This window comes from Camellia sinensis, chromosome 6 (assembly GCF_055761805.1).
Source record: "Camellia sinensis isolate YWXY chromosome 6, ASM5576180v1, whole genome shotgun sequence".
In the NCBI taxonomy this organism is placed as follows: Eukaryota; Viridiplantae; Streptophyta; class Magnoliopsida; order Ericales; family Theaceae; genus Camellia; species Camellia sinensis.
Window position 1 is genome coordinate 150,525,368 of NC_138966.1, and position 10,813 is coordinate 150,536,180.

Below are 10,813 nucleotides of genomic sequence, written 5' to 3' on the forward strand. Positions count from 1 at the left end.
TTTGAGGTACCATTCATTAAAGAATTGGAAATCTAATTCATTATAGAAAAAGAATGATGGTTCTTTCTGTGAGGCTAAGTAAAGATATTCACACTATATAAAAGTGAAACACAGAACTTGCTATGCGCAAGAAGAAATAACGCATTCCATGTAGCACAGTTATCTGAACAGTATGGGATATCTTTCTCGGTGCATGGTGACACGATGAAGGGGCGTAGAGAGTTGGTTGGCCACTGCAGTGGTGGAGAAGGGGAAGGACTGTTGCAGCGGCAGCAGCAACATGGAGTTGCTTTGCTGTGTAGCAGAACAAAAAGAAATGAAAGAAGGGAGAAAAAGGGGGAAATTTGTAGCTTCAGATGACAGAATCATAAAAATTAATATGATTTGTTCATATATTAAACATCATCTCTGTCATTTTTAATAAATTACAGCCCCATACATTAAATTTTGAAAAAACCCTAAACATCATCTTTGCAAATTTGAATCAATTACAGAGACATCATCTTTGAATAAATTTTGAAAAAACCCTAAACACCATCTTTGCAAATTTGAATCAAAGCAACAATGTCAGAAAATGGGGAAACAGAGAAAGAGAAGGGGGGAGAGAGAGAGAGAGACAGACAGACAGACAGACAGAGACAGACTGTGAGTGAGAGAGCTCGAGCAAGAAAGAGAGAGAGAAGCCTGCAATACGTGTACAAAGCATTATATATACACAGACACACACATATTAAACATCATCTTAAAAAATTTGAATCAATTACAGCCACATATTTGAATGAGCCCTATAGCAACAATGCCAAAAAAGGAGGAAACAGTGAGAGAGAGAGAGAGAGAGAGAAAGAGAGAGAGAGAGAGACTGTGTAAAGTGCTCGAGCGACAGAGCGAGAGACGGACGCACAGACAAACCAAGAAGGAGAGCACAAAAGAGAGAGAGAGAGAGAGAGAGAGAGAGAGAGAAAGAACCTGTGATGTGCGGTATGACGGTGGTGATTTGTGCTGGTGGCGGTGGCCGTCTCAATGTCACCCGTATGGTAGGCTACGGTGAGGAGGTGATTTGTGCGAGGTTTGGTGAGGTGTGTGTGTGATACACTATTGTGAAGTTGTGTTGCCTAACAGAGATCAACGTGCGCGCAGCAAATAAAGGAATTGGCGCGCGTTGAAATTTCAACCGTTAGCGACTAATGTGCTTTTTTGTCGGCAAAGGAATAAATTATGCCGACTAACTGCTTTTGTAGCCAAATATCACTCAACAGCGATGCAAATATTAGTTGCCAAAAGTCCTATTTAGCGACTAATTTCTATTTTAGTCGGGAAAAAACAATATTTCCAATTAAATTTTTTTTTTGCCTAAAATGTGAACTAATGGCGACTAATATCCTGTTTAGTCGCTAAAAGTGGAATTGTTGCTGACTAAATTTGAATTTAGTCACCAATAATAAATATTTATCGACTAAAATATTTTAGTAGCTAAATCTTGAACCAATGCTGATAAAATTAATTTTTAGTCGCCAAAAATTGTACTTTTGGCGAATAAAAATTTTTTAGTCGCCAAAAGTGGTAGCCAAAGGTGCATTTTGTTGTAGTGAATGATTATAAGTTGAATGTGACATTTTGTCTTATGTACTATTTTAACATATTTTGTCTTTATTGACTATTTTAATCAAATAGCCTCTAGCCAACAAGGCCTTAGTAACAAAATTAGATATTTAGCGATAAATTACTGCCCTTTTTAGACTAATTTTGTTGTCTAAAAAGTAGACATTTTTTTGTCAAATTATTTTGTCTTTAAAATTACATTTATTATTAGCGATTTTTTCAAAAATTTTGTGATTAAAAAACTTTTGCTTTTAAACTTTTTAGGATGACCTTTTAACGACAACATAAATTGGTTTCCAAATATTTTTTACAATAAAATTTTCACTTATGGGAATAAAAAATTTTAGTCCTTAAAACCCTTTAGGTGGGCAATTGTAGTCAACCATAACACCAAACGTGGGATGAGACCCCAATATTTATTTGGGTTAATTATATTTTTTCACCTTTGCACCTTTATAGTTAGGCTCAAATTTTATTTTAGTTTTTATAATTTTAATTTAAACTATTTAATTTCTACACTTTAAGTATAGTTTTAATTTGGTCATTCCGTCCAAATTCTCATTAATTTTTCTACGTGTGCCCGTAGGAGACCGACGAATGTCTCAAAATCGTTAATTTTAACTACTAACTTAAATGAAGAACTAAATTGTTCAATTTAAAATTATAGGGACCGAAGTAAAATTTAAATTAAATCACAGGCATTCAAAATGAAATTAACCCTATTTATTTATATCCATGTTTATTTATTCTAAAAATTTGGCCAAAATTCCTTCAAAATAAGTTGATAATGGGAAAAGGGTACTCTAAAATATTTTAATTAACAAAATCTTTTTTTTTTTTAGATTAAGGACACCTTATTTACTTATGTTATAATTATGTAGTATATCTCAAAGATGGTAATGGATTTGTGCAGTGAATTTTATTTTTTTTAAAACCAATAGATAAGAGATTAATTATAAATATGAGAATTATTATAAAACTTACACATGCTATACACAATTTTTCTATATATTCATTACCATGCAAACTCGCATATTTATAAGTGATAAAACGTTCATTGTTCACCATTATTCATCGCACCATGTGGTTTACCACATGGCATACCACACTTCCCACATGGTAAAATTTTTCCTATTTTCACTTTGACCCAAAACTTGATAGAATTCTAATTGCATCTCTTTTGATGGTTATCCAAATATTACACAACATTCCCCCTTGGATAATCATATACTAAGAATATGCCTCGTTAAAACTTTACCAAAGAAAATCCAGTGGGAAAAAACCTTTGGTGAAGGAAAACGAGTACAATATTCTTATATATGATTTGTTTAGATTGCCACATTAAAACATTGTTAAAAAAAACCCAACGAGAAAAAACCTAGATGAAGGAAAAAGAGTACAATCTATAAATCTACTAAAATTGATGACTCCCCCATAATGCTGCATAATAGGTCTTTATGTCGACACATTCCACTATGATGTACCAACTTCTTAAATGTTGCAGTCGCTAGTGCTTTGGTTAAATAGATCTGTCAAATTATCACTTGAGCGTATTTGTTGAACATCAATATCACAATTCTTCTGAAGCTCATGTGTGTAAAGCAATTTTGGTGAAATGTGCTTAGTCCTGTCACTTTTGATATAGCCTCCTTTGATCTGTGTGTACACACAACATTATCTTCATATAATATGGTTGGACTATCTTTTGTTGAAGACAATCCACATCTTTCTTGAATATGATGGATCATGGAACTAAGCCAAATACATTCTCGACTTGTTTAATGAATTATAAGTATCTCTGAGTGATTTGAAGAAGTAGCAGTCAATGTTTGTTTTACTAATCGCCAAGATATAGCAGTATGCCCATAGGTAAAACATATCATGTTTGTTTATGTGGATCAGAAAGATATCCAGTATATGCATATCCAATTAATTGTGGCTTGGATTTATTTGAATAAAATGCACCCATATCAGTTGTTCCACGAAGATAAGATAATATTTTCTGTACTCCATTACAATGTCTTTGGGTTGGTGCGGGACTATATCTTGCTAATAAATTGGCAGCGAATGCAATATCAGGCCTGGTACAATTTGCAAGATATATGAGAGCTCCAATTGCACTAAGATATGGTATTTTAGGACCAATAAGTTCTTCATTATCTTCTCAAGATCGAACAATCATAGGAGTATTCAAAGGTTGAGATTTATCCATATAAAAGTTATTCAAAACTTTTTTTGTATATGTTGCTTGATGTACAAGAATCTCATTTGGCAAATGTTCGATCTGCAGGTCAAGACAAAATTTTGTTTTGTCAAAATCTTTCATTTCAAATTCCTTCTTTAAATATTCTGCAATTTTTGTAAGCTCTTTTGGAGTTTCTATAAGATTCAAATCATCAACATATACTGCAATAATTGCAAATTTGGATTCTAATTTCTTAATAAAAACGCATGGACAAATCAGATCATTCACATATCCTTCTTTCAACAGATATACACTGAGCCGATTATACCACATGTATCTAGATTGTTTCAACCCGTATAGAGATCTTTGTAGCTTGATTGAATAAACACTTCTGAATTTTAAATTAGATGCTTCTGGCATTTTAAATCCTTCAGGAGTTTCATATATATATATATATATATATATATAAATATATCACTATCGAGTGATCCATATAAATATGTCGTAACAAAATTCAAAATTTTCTATAATTATCAAGCTAATAAAAAATTTGAATGTAATTGCATCCATTACAGGTGAATATGTTTCCTCATAGTCAATACCAGATCTCTGCGAGAAACCTTGCGCAACAAGTCGTGCTTTATATCTAACAATTTCATTTTATTCATTGCGTTTTCAAACAAATTTATATCTCACAAGCTGTATCCCTTCAAGGGTTTGGACTATAGGTCCAAATACTTCACGTTTTGCAAATGAGTTTAACTCTGCTTGTATTGCTTCTTTCCACATTAGCCAATCATTTCTTCGTCGACATTCCTCGACAGTTCGTGATTCATTGTCATCATCACTTTTGATAATTTTTTCAGCATCACTTCTGGTAATGTCAAAAGCAACTTTAAACGAAAATATGTTGAGATCTCATTATTTTCAGGTACCTTTTCCACTTCAGGGAATAACTCTTCTGGAGATTTATAAGTAGGAGATTTGGATAGACTTACTATAGCCTATTTTGTGGTTCTAGCCTTTTCATGAGTGCTTTCATTTATGAGTATGATCTCTTCAGGAGATCTAGTTATGGTCTCTTCTACAGTACTAACTTTTTTTTCTTGAGCTTTCCTTCTTGAGAAATGTTGTCTTTTGCACTAACGAGTCTTCCACGCTTCTAGCTTGCCTTAGACTCGTATGCTATTATACCAATTGATTGTCCGATAGGAACATCAATTCTTGCTGGGGTATTAGCTGCTGGTATATAAGATTTTGTCACAATTTTTGTGTCGATGAATGCATTCGGTAACTAGTTTTCAATACTTTGCAAATGAATGATCATTTGAACTTCTAGTTCACATTGATTAGTACGAGGATCAAGATGAGATAACGTCGAAATATTCCAAGTGATTTCCTGCCAAGTTTCAAGCTGTGACTTATCTCTCTTTAATGATGGAAAAATTGTTTCATCAAAATGACAATCCTCAAATCATACCTTAAATACATCACCAGTCAAAGGTTCTAGATATCTAATGATTAATGGAGAATCAAAACCAATATAAGTTTCAAGCCTATATTGTGGACCCATTTTAGTGTGCTGTGGAGGTGTAATAGGGACATAAACCGCGCAACCAAACACTCTAAGGTGACTAATATTTGGTGGTTGAGCACGTACAAGTTGTAATAGCGAGTACTCATGATATGCAATTGGTCTCATACGAATCAAAGATGCTATATGTGATATAGTATGACCCCATGCTAAAACAAGTGATTTGTTTTTCATAAGCAAATGTTGAGCAATCAATTGAAGTCTCTTAATGAATGATACTGCTAAACCATTTTGGGTATGAGTGTATGCAATAGGGTGTTCAATTGATTATCAAATGCTCGAGATGTAAATTCACTGGCATTATCAAGACGAATTGTCTTGATAGGATGGTCTGAAAAATATGCTCGCAATCTAATTATTTAAGCAATTAGTCTAACAAATGCAACATTACATGTAGAATGTAAACAAACATGTGACCATCTAGTCGATGCATCTATTAAAACCATAAAATAATGAAATGGTCAACAAGAAGGGTGTATGGGTCTCCGCATATATCCCATTGAATTCTTTGCAAAAACGATGGAGATTCAATGATTACTTTTGTGGGTGATGGTCTGGTAATTAATTTCCCCTGTGAACAGGAAAAACATGGATAATCACTTGGTAAAAGAATCTTCTGGTTCTTTAATGGATGTCCATGTGAATTTTTAATTATTCAACGCATCATTATAGATCTCAGGTGCAGTCGGCCATTCCATAGCATAAATGTTTTTGGGTCAGAGCACTTCTGCTATATGACAATATGTGACTCAATCATTTTTATTGTCGTATAATATAATTAAAATAAAAATGCAAGAAGTTTTTCTAATACTAGCTTTTGACTAGAATTAGTTGAAGTAATTAATAAATACTCTTCCTGACCTTTATTTATGAGCAAGGATCCTCTAGAGTGATTTTTTCCTAAAGTTTCCTAAAGTGTTACATTGTGTGGTTGAGATTTACTGGCAAATCACATCAATTTTTCTGATGTGACTTACCAGTAAATCTCAACCACACAATGTAGTACTCTAGGAAACTTTAGAGAAATTTCACTCTAGAGGATCCTTGGTGTTTATTTATAGTTTCAATATGATAACCATTACGACGTATAACTTTGAAACTTCACCGATTTCTTTTGGATCCGGTAGAATACAAAGCTTCATCAATACAATTTTTTATTCGATTTGGCAACATAATATTGGCTTTTCCGGAGCCCTCAATTGGGTTTGCTGAACCTGAAATTATATTGACATTAGCTTTTTTTCATGATTAATTGTATAAAATATTTTGCATCACATAAGATTGTGTATGTAGTTGCACTGTCCACCAGACATGTGTCATCACAAATCATTTTGGAGTTAGTTAACACATCAATGAAAGTCATGCCTATAAAAAACTGAAATTCATTATTCTCAAAACTTAAAGCAAGAAAATACAAACTATTAAACTCAAAAATACAAATTTCAAAATCATAATCAAAATAAGACAATACATCATGATATCTAGAAAATCAAATTAATCAATGTGAACATTTCCATCACCAATTAAATGATCAATTTTTCCTTCAGAATCTTCAAAGAAATCAGAAATATCAAGATGATTAATATCCATGGGTTCATAATGATATGTGAAATGCATCTCAATTCCTTTTTATTTTTATTTTTCTTTTATTGAGAATTGATAAAGTTCCACCAAATGTTTAGGCATACGACATGTACATGGCCAATGTCCTGTCATGACACATCTGTAACAAGCATTTTCATGATTCTTAGGATGTTTATTCTGTAAACCTTTTCTCTTTTCTTGTAATATTCCAAAATTATTCCACTTTTGGTGGAATAGTATGTTATTCTACTTCTGATGGAATGGCATGGTATTTTTTTGAATATATCCCCCACATAGTTGGTAATTATTTCTACCCTGGCCATGTCCAAAACCATGACCTCACCCTCGTCCACGGCCATGAAATGCAACCTCATTTACTTTAGGGAATGGAGCAGAATCGGTTAGATAGGATAGATGATTTGTCAATAACAATTGATTAGTTTGTTAAGCCACAAGAGGGCATGAAATCATTTCAGAGTATTTTGAAAAATGAGGCTCTCTATATTGCTGCTGCAAGAGCACATTATCAGTATGAAATGTGGACAATATTTTTTCAAGCATATCTTCTTCATTAATTTTTTCTCCACATAATTTTAATCGAGATATTATTTTAAATAAAGTAGAGTTATACTCACTAACTAATTTATAATCTTGCAACTTCAGTGCAACCAATCATAACGGGCTCTTAGGAGGATTACAGTCTTCTGGTGCTCGTATATCTCCTTCAAATTATTCCACAGAATTAGTGCCACGAAGTACTCATTTTTAATTCTTCTTGGAGATGATGACGAATGAATATCACTGCCTTTGCACAATCCTACAAGAATGTTTGATTTTCATGTTTTATAGTATCTCCAAGATTCATTACCTCAAAGTGGATCTCAACATCAAGAATCAATATGATAAATAATTTTTTCCAAAAATGTCAAGAGTTGAAAATTCTAATTTTGAAAGATTTGACATGATTACTAAATTTAACCAAAACAATATATTTAGTATCACATAAATATATTAAGGGAATATAAAATTAGTTTTATAATTTATTTGTACTTATTACAACCACCTAGGAGCTTTGTCTTCTCAGTTGGCTAAAATCTCATGCTAATAACGTATTATAAAACTAAAAAAAATAAAGATGAAAAAGCTACAATTGAAGAGGAAATAAAGGACCACACATGCAATACACAGTTTTTTTTTATATATTCATTACTATGCAAACTCACATATTTATAGGTGATAAAACCTTCACTATTCACCATTATTCATCGCATCATGTGGTTTACCACATAGCATACCATACTTTCCACATAGTAAAACTTTTCTCTATTTCCACTTTGGCCAAAAACTTATTAGAATTTCAATTACATCTTTGTTGATAGTTATCCAAATAGTACACAATAAAAATGATTACTAACTTGGACAATTGTATAACTACAAGTCGAACAACTAACCCAAAAAAATCATCGAGCTCAATCCAACAATGAAACAAAATAGCGAACACAAATAAACCATCCAGCCCAATCTAACAATAAAGCCCAACACAACTACATAATAACCCTCATATTAAAGGAGAAATAAAAGGTATTAAACGTTTTTCAATAGAATTTGAATTCACAATTTACACGGTTACACCACAAAGTGATCAAAATGCAGTTGTTGAGTGATGATCTAAAACAAAGTGCACACCTTACTAAAGTGCAGGGTTAGAATTTTACTTTTTAAATACTAAAATTTGACAATAACATTTGCTTTTGAAATGAATGTTAATATAATAAAATATTATTGTGTTTGGTTTTAATTTTTTGAATTCAATTTTTCTTAAATTGAGTTTTTTATTTTCCTATCTTTTTATTTTTAGTGAATATTTTTAAAATTTTATGCAATTTTTATTTTTTTAGATACACCTTAGTTAGATGTATCTAAGAAGTAAAATATTTGTAAAAGAATATTTTAAAATATCGATAAATACACAAGCATACAAAAAATGTATAAAATTTTCATATTTTTTATATTTAGTGAATTTTCTAAAGATCTTTTTTACAAATATTATACTTTTTAAGTGTATTTATATTAGGTGTATCTAAAAATTAAAAAAAGAAAATTGCTTAGAATATTAAAAAAATTTAGTGAAAAGAAAGAAATATGAGAAATAAAAAAATTTAATCTCCTAGGTGATAATGTTGATAATATTGTTTCTTGTTTTAATATTCTAGGTGATGATAATATTGATAATGAGTGAAATGGTTAGTGGTGGCGATGATGAAATTTTAATTTCTTTAGTACTAAATTTAGACCATAAAATTTTACTTTTCAAACTAACATTAACATAGTAAAAATTTAATGTGCTAACATTTTCATTGTAAAAATTTGTGAAATTTCAAATTTAAACAGGAAAATTTTACTGTTTTTTATTTCAAACTTTCTTTGCCAACATGGATGTCTTTTTATAAATCTCAATACGAGGATTTCAAAAATATTAATTTATAAAAACAAAAATAAGTACCTATATCAAAGTTATAAAATTTTAAGAAGAAATTACAAAAAAATAAAACCTAGGATTTAAGCTTTGTAACAAAATAAACTCTAAACTTTTAATTTTATCAATTTAAATTATAATCTTTAGATTTTTTTCTATCATTTGTCTATTTTCATTAAGTGAAACTGGCAAAAGAAGAAGATTTTATTCATTATACTCAATGTAAGTGTATGAAATATAAATATTATTTATTATTGAATTTAATGACTAAAATATTATTTTTTCATCAGCTTACTTAATCAATATAGGAAAATTGTTTAGATTAAAAATAAATCAAAATATTAGAATTTAAATTAATAAAATTCAAAATTTATTTTGTTATAAGGTCCAAATCCTACAGTTTTTTTATTTTATTTTATAATTTCTCCAAAATTTAAAGACTTTTGGAGAAATTAAAAATTAGTTGCAAGATAATAAAAAAAATTACAAAGTCATGAAAAAAATTTATCATTTTAATTATTAAAATTGGTAAGCTTTACTACCGGTTTGAAATTTGTTTTTCGAGTCAAGCTTCTCTTCAGTCTGAGATTGAATTGGAGCGTGCTATTAGATTCGTGGGGGTTCACCACGGGTCCTGTTCGATGATCTGAACTGTTCAATGTGTAGAACTCGTTGAGTACTAATTTTTGTAAAAAATTATGTTGATCGAATATCGATAACTGTTTAATCGGATCATATTTCTATCAACGGTAAATATAATTTTTAAATAAATTGTTACTAAAAATATGATTCGATTAAGTAATTATCGATATCTGATCAACATGATTTTTTACAGAGATAAAGTACTCAATGAATTTTACACATTAAACGATTTGAATTATTAAAACATAGCTCATTGTGAACTTTACGGACCTAACAATACTTTTCAAGTTACAAGATAAACCAGAGACAAGCCTGACTCTTATTTTAAAATATGTCCTAAATTATAATTTCTCCAAGATTTTTAAAGCAAATAAATGAGATTTGGGTAGGCACATCCCGCACGCTTCATGCACCTTCTTGTTAGGGGAGTGGGGGAGAAAAAAGTAGTTGTCCTTTTTGATGATATAGTTTATAATTTTATAAAGGGGCTTTTACCAAATCACCAACTACCGCATCTTTCAATTTCTCCGCCTCATGTTTCACGGGATTTTTTTTTTTTTGGGGATCAAACCTCATGTTTCGGTTGGTTATCTTTTAAAAATGTTAGAAATTTTAAAAATTTTATTAAAATTTTTACTAAATATCTTATATAGATATAAGATTAGTGAGACATTTAATAAAAAAATAAAGATTAGGATTCTCTTTCCTTCACTCCTTTTGACTCCCTTTCTTT